A 16,760-nucleotide genomic window follows, 5' to 3' on the forward strand; every position below is an offset into this window, starting at 1 on the left:
AACAATTGTGGATATATGAGTAATTTCGAAACATTAATTTTATAGTGATTACCAAATAAAGAATTACTAGGTGATAACCGAGACCCTATACATGATAAATTTAAGTTAACAATTAAATTTATTGATTATAAATATTAAATGTTCTACTATATATAATAAATTGGAGAATTTAAGGTGATTTTTGTTAAACCAGAATACCTCCGAATTTTTAAATACTAATCCGAACAAATTTTAAAATGTCATATTTTACTTGGATTTATAAATATTACATTGATTTCTAAATCAATCAAAATATATAAACCAATAATATATACTTCCTAAGAAACTCCACCCAAACACTCTAATATCATTTAAACTTTAAAGCTCTACCACTTAACAATGGTTTTCAGAGTACTTTATGAAATGTCAAGTTCAATAACAGTGGATTTTACATAAATTTTTAAAATTCATGTTTGAATAACAGTGGATTTGTCATTTTACTACAAATCACCTAAAATTCCTAGTTAAATACACTCCCTTTAGTGTCATGGGTTTATTTTAAACTTGGGTGTGAGGTTTGGTCAAGCCTATCAGACTTGTTCATCGGCTGGACCGACTTGCACAAGTCACGCGCGGATAATTTATGGGCCTAATCGAAGAAGCTCATTGGGCCAAGTGCTAACAATACAAAGAAGTAGAGATCACAATAGGGATCCCTAAGCACAAGCCAAGTCTCTGGAAGGCAGGAGCCTCAAGCATCCACAGAATGCTTCCATGACGTCTGTTGGAGAGATAGAGTAAGCTAGACATAGATATGTATTCTAGGCTTATCTCTTAGCCATGTGCTTCTCTTGTATTCTCTTGTATACTCTCTAGGGTTTGTATACCCAGGACATAGAGAGTAATGATCTTGTAAACCACATCGGAAGTGTTTTCCAATACATCATAGTGGATGTTGTAGATCCTGGATACACCCTAGATGTAGCGGTGCGGCCGTGAACTGGGTAAAAAATTCTTGAGTTATGAACAAGGATTGAATCAATGGGAAATATCTAGGGACTTGGAATTAGGAGCGAACAATACCATAGCTTTGAATTCCCCAACAAAGTCTTGTTAGAGCTGCGATTGAACTCTACAAGTGGTATCAGAGCACATGCTTATTGATTCACGGAGTCCACATCTCGAGGAAGAGAGACATATGAAGAAGCTTCCTAGCGAGACAGAAGAACCGCTGGGTTCAACGGAAGCTGGTGGTTACGTGGTTTTACACACCTGGAAATCTGATTATGATAAAAATCAGAGGATACACCAAGATCAAGATCAGGTGAAAGAGATATTCAGTTTACAAGAGAGGAAGAAAAACGGTTGGACATTCTTCGCTGCAGATGCACAAGTTTAGGGAGGAATGACTCACGAGTCAGTTAAATCGGTTGAGATGATTTCTAATTTTGAAATCGGGGTTTCTCTAAAGTTCTCCAAGGGTGCAAGAATCTGCTACTATGTAGAATCTGCTACTATGTGAGAAGGATTTCGGTTTACTCACAAGATAAGATGGTGGCAGGCTGCTAACATAAGAAAGAGAGTTTCGGAGCTGTCCTCGAACTAGGGCACGCCTTAGAACTAGGGCACGCCTTAGAACTTTGAATGATATAAGTGTTTCATGGTTGTTCAGATGATATTCTTTAGTCAGCATGAAGAGTGTTGCAGAAGGGTTGAAGTAAATCGGCTGATGCAGGGTTCGTCATTGTGTGATTATAAGAGTCTACAATTCGGAAGATATTCAGAGAACCATATACTACAAGGCTGTTATTTTCAGAGGGAATGCTGTGTGGTTTTCTAAGAAAATATGTGTTTGGCGTAACACATAGTTTTCTACTGGAATGAATCTGCGGGAACAAGGGTTTACTTGTTCAAGGCGGTGTTGGGCTGAACAGGTGGCGGTTCAAATGAGAGACTGATTCAGAATGGAAACATGTATGTTTTCGGGTTTTCTGCATGGGATTCAGTAATAGTTTGTTTTGAATTCTCAGGCATATGAGGGGAAACAAATGGGTATACAGGGTATCACGGTTACAGAGGTAATGATTTTTTAGCAGAGGTTGAGCAGAGATTCTTTGCGTCGAAAGTCTTCTTAGCAAGTTGAGCTAAGCGGCGGGTTATGTTGGCAACAACAGCAGTTCAGAGTGATGTTCAAGATAAAGTGTTCATTCAAGTTGTTACAAAAGAAATTCTCAGGATGAGGAGTTTGGTGTCTACGGGCTATTGAAGTTGGATAAGGATTGAGTCAAAGGGCTTCTGCTTTGAGGCAGTGGTGATCCAGGTTCCGCAAGAGCTTTAAGGTAGCATCGACATCAGCTGGATAAATTATGGAGAATAAGAATCAGTAGGTTTGTAGTCACGATCACATCATGTGTGACGAAGCATAGATGATGCTGTAAGATAGGCAGAGTCAGAGAAAGCAGATGGTGTTCGTTTGTGGTAGACAAAGATGACTTCAGGGAGGGACATAGAAAGAAACGTTCACAGAGGACTATCTCAATGCACGTGATGGTTTCAGGTTTGAGAAATCATGGTGAGAGACTTGCAAGAGATGAATCGGTATTTGCAAAAAAGGACGCGTAAGCTGCTACAACAACAGCTGCACATGTGGGCTTGTTCGTGATAAGTGTTGGAAATTGATTTGAGTCGTCTGGGATGGAAGATATCTCAAGTAAAGACATACTCATATTAAGTCAGAGCTAGGCTTAAGGAGATGGAATCAAAGGTCGTCAATCTCTCAGGGACTGAAAGTTTTTCAAAGATCACAAGGAATGCAGGTTATCTTTCCGAAAGATGATCAATGGATCTTGCAGCTGCACATGTTGATTGTCGTAAGGCAACAATATGATGAAACATAGGTGATTTGTTTTGGGTCAGTTCAAGTCAGTCTCATGGGTGCATGAAAGGAAAGGTTTCTCGCTGTGAGAAGAAAGCTAGAAGAGTCACCAAGTCAGTGTGGCTAAAACAGGTTGTACCTCCAACGAAGGAGAAACTAGATCAAGGACAAAGTGTGTAAAAGCCTACACAGGGGTATGTTTGAGCAAATGGTTATTTTTCGTAACAACATGTAGCAGCTTTAGTGAGATCGTGAGAGTGACAAGAAAAACCTAAGGGAAAAGGCGATTTAAGGTTAGACTTAGCTTGAAGATTCTGGTCAAAGGCAGAGAAATGCGTAGGCAGAATTAGGTTGAGCCTGTTGTTACGACTGGTTGTAATCATGTGGATAAAAAGTATGAGACAATAATCATCAACACTTGTTCAAGAAGCAGAAAGTCGCTACCACAGCTAGCAGAAGCGTGTGTGAGTTATACCTTAGAGGAATCGTCATGGATGTGTAAGTCAGGAATTCCAGATGAATAGAATCAGAGTAGAAGTAAGGGATGCCGGTCTGGTGTCACGAGCATAGGTGTCAAGGTGGAGCTCTCGGACAATAATCGAACCTGAAAAGCAAATGGAGAAATTTGCAGACTTAACCAAGTTAGAACTTCAAGTTTGAACAGGTCATGGTTCAAATATAATTACAGCTAGAGAAATTCATCATGAGCTCGAGTTTGACACAGGAGAAGCTGTAAGAGAATATCTCAGGAGCATCACAGGCGTGGATGATGAAATACATGGTTAAAAGGCCGACAGGAACAACTAGCAGTTGCAGAAACTTAGTTACTGAGACATGGTACTTCTAAAGGGTTATTTAATCCAGGTGGAGCCACTGAGATTATATAGGGATTGATGCATCATGGATATATATAATCTGATTCCAGGTTGAGTGAATCACTGGTTTTCTGTTTTAGAAGATGTCTTGGTTGGTTCAGTTGAAGGGTAAAAGTTTTGGTTAGCAACTTGGTCAGCTCAAGAGAATTAAGAGCTGAAAGGGAAATTGGTTCGTGGACCTGTTCAGAATATCAAGGCCAGGAGTGTCAAGATCAGTTAACAAGTACAAGACACATCATAAGGAAATTTGTAAGAGGAATCTTACATAAGGTAACTTGTAGGCAAGACAAATGAAATCGACATATGTATCAGGAGTACACTGCAGTGAGGTTTGATACATAGGACCACGAAATCTGAGCCAAATATGATGCAGGGTAACACGTGGTGAGGTACTTAGTTAAACTGATGTATTGAGCGGTGGAGATAAAGAATGGTGAGATGAAGCAAAGTAAAAAAATGTTACAAGACATTGCAAGGATTGCATGGAATTGTCTTACAGTTTTTCCATCTCATGAAGGATAAGACTTGTTCTCCATAAGTAGGATCATCTTAATCTCAAGTCATGGAACTGAAAAAAGCTTCATGAAGGTCTAAATGCAAGGAAAAAATTGACTACATTTATAGAAATGGAACCGGTTGAGTTCTGGACATATGGTGGTATCACAGGGGAATATTGATGGTCAGGTTCTCATCAGACTAATGGCGAGTTCAACGAGTAACAAACGTGTTTAAGTCGTTGATGGTGATGCACAGGTTTCGGTTTTTTGGAGAGATCTCAATACAAGAAGGGTATTGATAAATGGATTCACAGCTGAGTAAAGGAGAGATATCAAGGATTCTAGACAAGATATCACGAGCAACCAGTGAAGGAGAGCTAAGGCGTATCATGGATTATATGGTATGAGGGTCAGTTCATTTAACTAGCAGCGGGGTCTAAATCTGTTAGTGGGGTTCTGTTGTTGCAGAACAGGTTGATCAGATGGTGGAGTAAAGATATTTGTGTTGAAAGTCTTCCTAATCATGTAGTTTTAGGCGGCGTGACCTACTTGTGATAGTAGCGGTACAAAGTGATGCTCAAGTGTAATATGTTCGAAAACATCAAGGGTAAGTCAAAGACTGTTTCAGAGATATAGAGCATGAGTGGCTTCAAGGGTTTGCGGTTGATTCCAGAAGAATTATGTGGTAGGAATTTATGTTAACAACATGAAGGGTGAACCATGGTTGTGTAGAAAGTCTGTCCAGTAGTGATAGTTGGATGGCAGGTCCTGTTCGGAGCAACAGCCGTACAAAAAGTGGTCAAGGCTGGAGTGTTTTAAACAAGTTGAGAATCAGAGGTTGTTTCAGGTTTGAAGCATATATGGTTCGAAGGTTGTTGCACAATATTCAAGGACTTTGATTCAAGGCTCAGTGCAGATGAGTGGAATCGAAAGGCCACGGAGAAAATCATTTTGCAGAAAAATGTTCATGTTTCTGTTCAAGCACTTGAACAGGTTCGTGATTTTAACAGCAAGGTTGTGTTGTTGATAAGTTCACGAGGAGTAACAAGGTATGAAGTAACATAACGTCAATGAGGAATTGAACTTGACACTTGGAGTGTAGCAGTTGGGTTCGCAACTCAAGACAATAGATGAATGTGATGGAAATTCAGAATCGCAATGGGATTGTCACATACCCTTCATCAAGTGTGATGTCTATTTTCATTGATGGGGCTAAGTGGATTTAAGTGTTTAATCTACTTAAGCGGTTGTGATGTATAAGTGTAAACTTATGCATGTTTCAAGAAAATCATGAAAGGACTTTAAGCTTGGCTCAAGGTGGAGCTGAGAAAAGTAAAAAAAGATAAGAAAAGACAAGGAGATGCAGAAGAGGTGCAGAAGATCACTACAAAAAAAAGGAGATATTGTTACGATTCTTTGAGACTAAATTTTTTCGTCACAATTTTGTGACATAACACACACTGATTTGTGACTAATATTTTCTGTCATAAAAGAGTAGTTATTTGGTCACAATTTTGTGACCAGTTGTGTAGTAACCAAATTTTGTCACATTTAGTGACACAAATATCACGGAAAAAAAAAACGAGACAAGAAATGTGACACAGTTGTAACTATTTATATTGTCACCATAGTAACGAATATCTGACTAAGTCATATGTCTCCGTTTATGATGATAGAGAAACTAAATGTGTGACAAATTCATACAAAAGGATATTAAACAAAAATGTCGTAAACAAACTATTGATGAAATTAGATAATTTATTCTTTAACTTGTTTTCTATCATTTAAATATTTGTGATCCAAATCCAAAACACAATCTAATGCATTGAACATGGCCACTAGAGCCCCGTGAGAAAGCTTCAATGGTATGCGATTTTTGACCAGCAATTTTCCTTGCAAGCTCATCTACTTCCTTTGCCATCATCATCTCTGGCCATCCACCTCCGACCGAGCAACACCCTACTGTCATTCACTGTTTGGGAGAGAACACATATATAAGGCATGGATGCCTGATCTTTCAGCCTCGTGTAGAACATGGTGACTGCAAGAACAAATCCACCACATTGAGATTGTTATAAAAAAATTAGAAACAGATCAAATCTAAGCAGTGTCTTTTTAAGAAACGGGACTGGAAAATGGATACCTAGTACGGCCAAAGAAAACCAATGTGTTTGGTGGGGAAAAGAATATGTTCACTGACCTGAGACAAGACTTGAAACAAGGTCTTTGCCTGCTCCTGCTGTAGTGTTGTGAACGCGACTACCAAGCTCTTGAAGCCTAACATTAATGTCCTCAGAACTTAAACTCATAAGAGATCTTTTTGTTTGTAAGAAGCTAAATAATACAGAACCCATTCCTGTTTTTATTATTTGACACTTTCTCAGAATGCAGAGTGTAAGAATATTTTATATTCTATGTGACCTATGTATCTATTGGTTTAATATAAAGTTCAAGTTCATATTAATGTTTTAGATTCTAATATAAAAGGCGATACTGTGATGGATCGGTTTCTATTAAAGAGTTAGAATATGGGTGTATTGATAACCCTCCTACTTTACCTTATATTTATAAATGTCCTTAATCTCATGATCATATATGTAAAAGGTAATAATAATGGAATATATTACCATAAGGTCAAATATATATGATGATATATTATAATGCACTTGTACGGTTAATATCGAAGTGTTGTGTGGAAGAGGTGTGTTGGTTAAGACAGACCCTTTGATTAATATAAAAGTGACTCGTACATCATGTGTTGCACATACGTTTTCTTACGAGTCTCTCTAAAACACAATACAACAATAATATTTATCAAAAGGAGAGATTAAGGAAGGTTTGGGATTTCTTGTCCACCAAGGAAATCACCAAAAGGGAGAAGGTTAAAGAAGAGAAGATCAATTGGTGGAATTGCATCCAAGCATGGATCAAGGTTAGTGTTTCTATCTTCTTTAGAAATGTGTTAGGGTTGAATTAAACTAAATCTAGATTATGGTCTTGGGGTAGATTTCATTAATCGAAATCATAAAATTATTTAACATGTGGTATCAGAGCCATCTTAGATTTAATTAATTCACTCACTAGGCATTTGAAAATGTTAAGAACATTCTGGGTTTAGTTCTCATGTGCTTGTGAACATATACGGTTTCATCCGTTTTAAAGAGTGCTCATGAGATTAGTATAATCCATCGTAATTAAGCGTACGGCACTTAAACGTATGGTATTTGTTAAAGTGTGCGTTGATGATCATGCATATGAATATGGCATCGTAAACGAACGTAACGATACGACACACTCAATCAATCTATGAACGATTGTTTTATTATTATAATTACGGAATCTTACGATGCCATAAAGGGTTTTATATGTCAGCCACTAAATTAAACGGGTTGTTGTTGATCAAGTTACGAAATGAACGTAGTCATTCACGTAATGGATTTTGCAATAAATCAATTAAAATCACGATGTTTCATGTGTGCATAATGGTCGTTTGTTTAAAGGATCGACATGAAACCTGGGTTTTACGGTAACAAACGTAAAGGCACATGCATGAAAGTTTCCTTATGACGGTTATTACCGTAATATTGTGAAGAGTCACTATTACGGGTTGTGACTGTAAGACTTTCACCTAATTAGAAAGGAAATATTGGCCCGTTTAATTGATTAATGCATGTTGTTGCATGAATGTGTTGCATGCATGAAAGAGTGCTTTCTGTTATTCATTAACATTTGATAGCATACGCATGACTGTTAAGTAATTATGTCTAGTATGCATAAACAGAAATCATTTATCAAAGTAAATGCATATTTGAATTAATAAAGTTGTTATTTTATTAAATTAAAATAAATAGTTAACAAAAAAAAAAAAAAAAAAAACTTCCGCAGCATTTTAATGATCAAATAATTGTGTTATGAAGTATTAACACAATTTAAGTAGTTTTTCCTTAGATATTATAAGTTTATATGTATATAATATGATAGTCACCAAAGTGACCTTGTTATATGACATATAGATATTAAAAATAATTATAAAGTTTATAATTGATCAAGATCAAGGATGCTAAATGACATAAAAGTTTGATTGATCAATTAAATTATTATTTATATTCTAGGAGATCACCCAAAGGTGGATCATTGAATATAATTAATAATAAGAAAATAATTAATCATTTTTCTACTATAGTGAATAATATGTATATCCAAAGATAACATATTTATTTGACTAGTGTTGATTTGATTAATATTAAATAATATATAATTAGCATCAATGAAAGTACTTATATTTAAATATTGCCCAAAGGTTATTTAAAATATAAGTGTTAAAAGTTTCTATTAGTCTGAATATATATTAAAGTCTCAAAGCACTAACGGGTAAACATGTATGAATGCTTGCAGCTTCATCAAATGTATTTGCATCTGCTAACTCTGTTGTAAAGTTTAATGGCCTCAACTATGGTGAGTGGTTCGAGCAAATCCAGTTTACACTGGGTGTAATGGCTTTGGACTCTGCCATACTAACTGATGAGGAACCCTCAGCTATTACAGTAGATAGCTCCGAATCTGAAAAGTCTCGTTATGAGAGATGGGAGCGATCTAACAGGCTGAGCTTGAACCTTATGAGGTTGACGATGGCAGAAAGTATTAAGCCATCAATGCCTAAGACAGAGAAAGCAAGGGAATTCATAGAGAAAATTAAGGAGTGTTCACAATCGGAATTGGCTGACAAGTCGATTGTAGGAAGTCTCATGAATGAGCTAACTACAAAGAAGTTTGACTGGTCTCAGCCAATCCATGATCATTTGACGCACATGTCTAATCTGGCAGCAAAGTTAACGACCTTGGGAATGGAGGTACATGAGCAATTCTTGGTCCAATTCATCATGAACTCTCTACCTCTTGAATTTAGCCAGTTCCAGGTGAATTACAACACCATTAAGGATAAATGGAACTTTAAGGAATTAAAGGCTATGCTAATTCAAGAGGAGGGGAGATTAAGGAAGATGAAAGATCAAGTTGCTAACCTCGTAGGTCTTGGAAGTGCCAGTGGCAGCAAAAGAACATCAAGTAGGAAAGGCAAAAGGAATGCTAAAAACTTCGTGAAAGGACCTCAAAGTCAAATCCAGAAGGAAAAGAAGTGTTTCTTTTGTAAGCAAGTAGGACACTTCAAGAAGGATTGTCCTAAAAGGAAGGATTGGTTCGACAAGAAAGGTAAACATTACAGCTTTGTTTGCTATGAAATGAATCTTGTTGAAGTTCCTAATAATACTTGGTGGTTAGATTCTGGTGCTACTACTCATGTGTCTCATATTAAACAGGGATTCAGTTCGATCCAGCCCATAAGAGGACCTGAACAGTACTTGTTCATGGGAAACAGGATGAAGGCACAAATAGAAGGAATTGGGACGTATAGATTGATCTTGGACACTGGAAGTCATGTGGATCTTGAAGGATGTCTCTATGTACCTGAGTGTGCTAGAAATCTTGTTTCTGTTAGTAGGTTGGACAATTTAGGTTTTAGTATTAAGGTTGCACATGGTGTTTTCACATTGTACCGAAATGATTACTTTTATGGTAGTGGTATTTTATTTGATTCACTTTATAAGTTCAACCTTGATGCAAAGTTTTCTGAATCCCTATTTAATGTTGAAAGTCGAGGCATTAAGCGTAGCGCAATTAATGAAAGTTCTGCTTTCTTGTGGCATCAACGACTAGGTCATATTTCCAAAGAAAGAATTAAGAGGTTAATAAAGAATGAAATTCTCTCTCAGTTGGATTTCAGTGACTTAGATGTATGCATAGACTGCATTAAGGGAAAGCAGACGAAACATACTTTAAAGAAACCAGCCACAAGAAGCACTCAGCTTCTTGAGTTAATACACACCGATATATGTGGCCCTTTTGATGCTCCTTCATGGAGTGGCGAAAAATATTTCATCACATTTATTGATGATTACTCACGGTATGGATATACCTATCTACTGCATGAAAAGTCTAAGTCTGTGAATGTTCTAGAAATATTCATTGATGAGGTGGAAAGGCAGTTAGATAAAAAGGTTAAAATAGTGAGATCTGATAGAGGTGGTGAATTTTATGGAAAATTCGATGAAAGTGGACAATGTCCTGGTCCATTTGCAAAATTACTTGAAAGTAGGGGCATATGTGCACAATACACAATGCCTGGTACTCCTCAGCAGAATGGTGTAGCTGAGAGGCGGAACCGTACCTTAATTGAGATGGTTAGGAGCATGTTGAGTAATTGCTCATTACCCCTTTCTTTGTGGATATATGCATTAAGAACTGCAACGTATGTGCTGAACCGGGTTCCTAGTAAGGCAGTTCCTAAGACTCCTTATGAGCTGTGGACGGGAAGGAAACCTAGTTTAAGACATCTACGTGTGTGGGGTTGTCCAGAAGAAGTAAGGCTATATAATCCACAAGAAAAGAAACTTGATTCTAGGACTGTCAGTGGATTTTTCATTGGCTATCCTGAAAAATCAAAGGGGTATACATTTTATTGTCCTAACCATAGTACGAGAATAGTTGATTCGGGTAATGCTAGGTTCATTGAAAATGGTGAAACTAGTGGGAGTGGTGAACCACGAAAAGTGGACATTAATGAAGTTCAGGTTGAAGTTCTTTCACCTGTAGTTCCACCTGAAGTAGTTGTTCCTATTGTTGCATCAGACTCTAATGAAACAATAGGACAACATAATGATGAGCCAATCCCACTAGCTGAAAATACTACTGATGAACATGTCATAATTCAAGAGGAGAATAGTGAACCACAAATACCTTTAAGGCGATCTGGAAGAGAAAGAAGATCCGCCATTTCAAACGATTACGTGGTTTACACTATTGAAAATGAATGTGACTTAAGCATCGATGACGATCCGATCTCATTCAAAATGGCCATGGAAAGTGACAATTCTGAAGAGTGGTTTGATGCCTCAAAAGAAGAAATGAAATCTATGGATGATAATCATGTATGGGACTTAGTAGAGTTGCCTGATGGTTTCAAAACCATTGGTTGTAAATGGGTCTATAAGACTAAACGTGACTCAAAAGGTAAACCTGAAAGACGCAAGTCTCGCCTTGTTGCTAAAGGTTTCACCCAGAAAGATGGCATTGACTATAAAGAGACCTTCTCTCCGGTTTCAAAGAAGGATTCTCTTAGAATTGTTTTGGCTTTGGTGGCTCATTATGATCTTGAGCTTCACCAGATGGATGTGAAAACCGCTTTTCTGAATGGAGATCTTGAGGAGGAAGTATATATGGACCAACCAGAAGGATTCGTGGTCACAGGAAAAGAAAATTTGGTGTGTAAGCTGAGAAAGTCAATATATGGACTAAAACAAGCTTCTCGACAATGGTATATAAAGTTTAATGATACCATCACTTCATATGGTTTTGTAGAGATCATTGTTGATCGATGTATCTACATTAAGATCAGTGGGAGTAAGTTTGTGATTTTAGTCCTATATGTTGATGATATTTTACTTGCTGCAAATGACATGGGTATGTTATATGATGTGAAGAAGTATCTCTCTAAGAACTTTGAAATGAAAGATGTGGGTGAGGCATCTTATGTGATCGGGATAGAAATATTTCGAGATAGATCACAAGGACTGTTAAGTTTGTCTCAGGAAGGATATATCAATAAGATCTTAAAGAGATATAAAATGGAGAAATGCTCTGCAGGAATAGCTCCAATTCAGAAAGGGGACAAGTTCAGTAAAATGCAATGTCCTAAGAATGAACTGGAGCGTAAAGAAATGGAAAGAATTCCCTATGCATCGGTGGTTGGGAGTTTGAACTATGTTCAGACATGTACTCGACCAGATATCAACTTTGCTGTTGGAATGTTGGGTCGATATCAAAGTAATCCTGGAATGGACCACTGGAAAGCTGCAAAGAAGGTTCTCAGGTACTTGCAAGGCACCAAAGAGAACATGCTTACATATAGGAGATCTGACCAGCTGGAAGTCATTGGATATTCAGATTCAGACTATGCCGGATGCGTTGATAGCAGAAAATCGACGTTTGGCTACTTGTTCCTATTAGCTGGGGGAGCAATATCATGGAAGAGTGGAAAGCAGTCTGTCATTGCTACTTCCACTATGGAGGCTGAATTTGTGGCATGCTTTGAGACCACAATTCATGCACTATGGCTGCGGAACTTTATCTCAGGGCTTCGGATTGTCGACACTATAGCCAAGCCGCTGAGAATTTACTGCGATAATTCTGCAGCTGTCTTCTTTTCAAAGAATGACAAGTACTCGAAGGGTGCTAAGCACATGGAGTTAAAGTACCTGTCTGTTAAAGAAGAAGTTCAGAAACAGAGAGTGTCATTCGAGCACATAAGGACGGACATGATGATAGCGGATCCGCTAACTAAAGGTTTACCACCCAAGGCGTTCAATGGCCATGTAGAGCGTATGGGTATTATAGATAAGGCTTTGCTATTTTAGTTATGAGATGCTCATTATGTATTTGACACTGAGAATTCACATAAAGTTATGTTTCTGATTTATTTATTATGTTATCATTAAAGTATGTGTATACACTTATGGTTTGTAGATAGCATATAGTTGGTTTGAGAAATAAAGGTTCTTTTCTCATGTAAGGATAATATAAAGTTAGAATTGGTTTGTGGTACATGGAAGGGACTATGCCGATTAAATGACATACAACCGCCATGATTCGATCAGTTTTAATTTTAATAAAGATCAAGTGAACTTGATATAAAAGTGCACATTAAAGTTATTGAACCCTTAAGTCGATATAAAGGTCAAGTGGGAGAATGTAAAAATATTTTATATTCTATGTGACCTATGTATCTATTGGTTTAATATAAAGTTCAAGTTCATATTAATGTTTTAGATTCTAATATAAAAGGCGATACTGTGATGGATCGGTTTCTATTAAAGAGTTAGAATATGGGTGTATTGATAACCCTCCTACTTTACCTTATATTTATAAATGTCCTTAATCTCATGATCATATATGTAAAAGGTAATAATAATGGAATATATTACCATAAGGTCAAATATATATGATGATATATTATAATGCACTTGTACGGTTAATATCGAAGTGTTGTGTGGAAGAGGTGTGTTGGTTAAGACACACCCTTTGATTAATATAAAAGTGACTCGTACATCATGTGTTGCACATACGTTTTCTTACGAGTCTCTCTAAAACACAATACAACAATAATATTTATCAAAAGGAGAGATTAAGGAAGGTGAGATTTCTTGTCCATCAAGGAAATCACCAAAAGGGAGAAGGTTAAAGAGGAGAAGATCAATTGGTGGAATTGCATCCAAGCATGGATCAAGGTTAGTGTTTCTATCTTCTTTAGAAATGGGTTAGGGTTGAATTAAACTAAATCTAGATTATGGTCTTGGGGTAGATTTCATTAATCGAAATCATAAAATTATTTAACACAGAGATCACATTCGGCAACGTAGTGAGATCAGTGAACGCCTATGGAATCTGGTATTAGATTGGCTTGACTACAAATCGTTTTCTTTCCACACATGGACAGCTCTCACATAATGACTCTCCATCACCGACTCAACTTGTCCTCCTCTGCTTCGTAAGCTGTCTGCGCATGCTGTGGTATATAGTATGTGGACAGAGCAGAACAGAAGACTCTACAATGGCACTGTGATTACACCGGAATCAATCTTCAAGCAGTTGGATCGTTTCTGATGAGTCTACAATGATCTTAACCAATGCCACCTATTCTCTTTGTTTAATATTTTCTTATTTATCAATAACTGAGACAACTTTGTTTCATAGAAAGAAGGACAGAGTAACTCATTCTTTTTACGTTTGTTTGTGTTTCCTTGTTGCTAGGGATCCATGATCCCATATTTTATTTCATGTTCCTTCTTCTATTTAAATCAATGAAAAAGCCAAAAAGAGGCAATAATTATTTGCCCAAAAGTTTGTGTGTTTGTGTTTCTCTAAATCTTATTCTAAAGCTGTGATTTGACGAGGTCATATATATGCTTTCATACCTCTCATGCGGTTGTAACTCAATATGAGTAGTAGACTCAACCTTGAAATACCAAACGCTGTCCTCAAAAAGAAAAATTCACGACTAGATCGAAAATATGTACAAATTTTTCTGCAAGGAGGAATTATTTTCCTTTTTGGCAACAAAAAAATATTTTCCTTATTGAAATAGACTTTGTTTGAAAAAGGAATTTCACGATAAGTACATAAAACCAAAAAGAATAAGTATATGGACATTTTATATTTATATGCAGGGCTTTTTGCAAAATTGACCTAGAACTCAAAGTCAAACACAAAACTAAACTCCTTTTTTTTTTTGAAATTAGTTTTGTCCTATTCAGCCCACAAGTTCATATAATTAACGAAAATACCATCAATTTTTTTTTTTTCGAAAATGATGTTTTTACTCTCTCACCCTCATCATCTTCAAGTAGTTACAAGATTGTCATTGTCATCAATACCCCAACCACCATGAACAACCAATTTGAATCTCGTAATGCTCCCAAAATCGATTTACCCTTCTTCTTTCTCCATTCTTATGAACTAAACACAACATCTCTCTCACTTTCTCTCCACGTTCAGCTAAAAAAACCCAAGATTTTGATTCTACATTTTTTATGGTTCATAGAGTCATAGAAGTTAACGATTCTGGGTGGGTCACTTTCGTTTGAGATTTCGTGTGCTTGGAGAAGCCTTATGTGTGTTAAGGATGTTATTTCACCAATTTAAGGTATGAAATCGAGTTTTTTTTCCAGATCTGTTCGTCCCAGGAAGTCGTCTGGTCAATGCAGAGGTTATTTTTGCAATTGACTTTGAAATCTGTTTTTTGAGACGACTGAAATATAAGTCGTTTGCTTTTGTTTGGTTACAAAAAAATCTCTAAAGAACCTAGACGACTTACATTTCAGTCGTCATAGGCTAGTTTTGCATTTGACGGGATTATTTCAGAAGTTTGACTTTCCTGGACGACTTACATTTCAGTAGTCTGGTGAAAAATTGAAATATCAATATTTTATTTAAACTTGACGACTTACAATTAAGTCGTCATATGTTAGTTTTGCAATTGAAAAATAATACTTCAATATTTAATTATCTATAGACGACTTACATGTAAGAACCGAATGCTGAGGCAAAAAAAGTTTTATGATATGTTTTGAGGCAGATTATAATCTGTCTTCAAACTCATGAGTCGAGATGCTAATGAGAGTTGCGAAAGACCTTCTTTACATCCATTATATATGGGATGTTTTGCAGCATCTAGTATATCATAAAACTTTTTTGCCTCAACATTCGGTTCTTCTTCCATATGAGGAAAAGCTTATGCGGTTGTTGGGTTTGCCTTATCACAAAATTGATGTTTGTCGAGATAATTGCATGCTGTTTTGGAAGGATGATGCAAAAGAGGAGATGTGCAAATTCTGTAGGAAAGATAGATTTCGACCTATTCAGAAGCCTGGGCAGAAAAATATTGCATATCAACAAATGTTTTATTTGCCGATAGCTGATAGACTACAAAGACTATTTCAATCAGGTAAAACAGCGAAATATATGAGATGGCATGCATAACACACATCAAATTCTGGAGAGATGTGTCATCCCTCAGGTGGAGAAGCATGAAAACATTTTAATAAGGTATTTCCTACTTTTGCTGCTGAACCAAGAAACGTTTACCTTGGCTTATGCACAGACGGATTCAGTCCATTTGGTATGTCTGGACATAACTATTCTCTGTGGCCTGTTATCATGACTCCTTATAATCTACCACCAGAGATGTGCATGAAACAAGAACTTATGTTTCTAACGATTCTTGTTCCTGGTCCAAATCATCCGAAGAGAAGTCTGGATATTTTTCTTCAATCGTTGATAGAAGAGTTGAAGGATTTGTGGATTAATGGCATTCAAACATATGATATTTCTACCAAGCAAAATTTTCAGTTACGGGCAGTACTTATGTGGACAATTAGTGACTTTCCAGCTTATGGTATGCTTTCTGGGTGGACAACTCATGGTCGACTGGCATGTCCGTATTGTATGGATCAGACAGATGCATTTCAGCTGAAAAATTGTAGAAAAACAAGTTGGTTTGATTGCCATCGACGTTTTTTACTGATCATAGCTATAGGAGGAACAAGAAGAACCTCAAAAGAGGAAGGGTTGTTGTTGATGGTCCACCTGAAATACTTACAGGTGAGGAAATCTGGAATGAAGTCAGTCAGTTGCCAAAAACAGTTGGTTGCGGAGGAAACCATGGGAAATTAAAAGGATACAGTGAAACTCACAATTGGCATAAGCAAAGTATATTTTGGGAGCTACCATATTGGAAAGACCATAAACTTCGTCATAATCTTGACGTGATGCATATCGAAAAAACTTTTTCGATAACATCATCAATACTTTGTTGAATGTGCAAGGGAAGACGAAAGATAAGATCCAATCACGACTTGATTTGGCAGAGTATTGTAATCGCAAAGAGCTGCATTTAACAGCTGATGGAAAGGCATCAATCCCCAT

This window comes from Brassica napus, chromosome C8 (genome assembly GCF_020379485.1).
Source record: "Brassica napus cultivar Da-Ae chromosome C8, Da-Ae, whole genome shotgun sequence".
NCBI classification, from domain to species: domain Eukaryota; kingdom Viridiplantae; phylum Streptophyta; class Magnoliopsida; order Brassicales; family Brassicaceae; genus Brassica; species Brassica napus.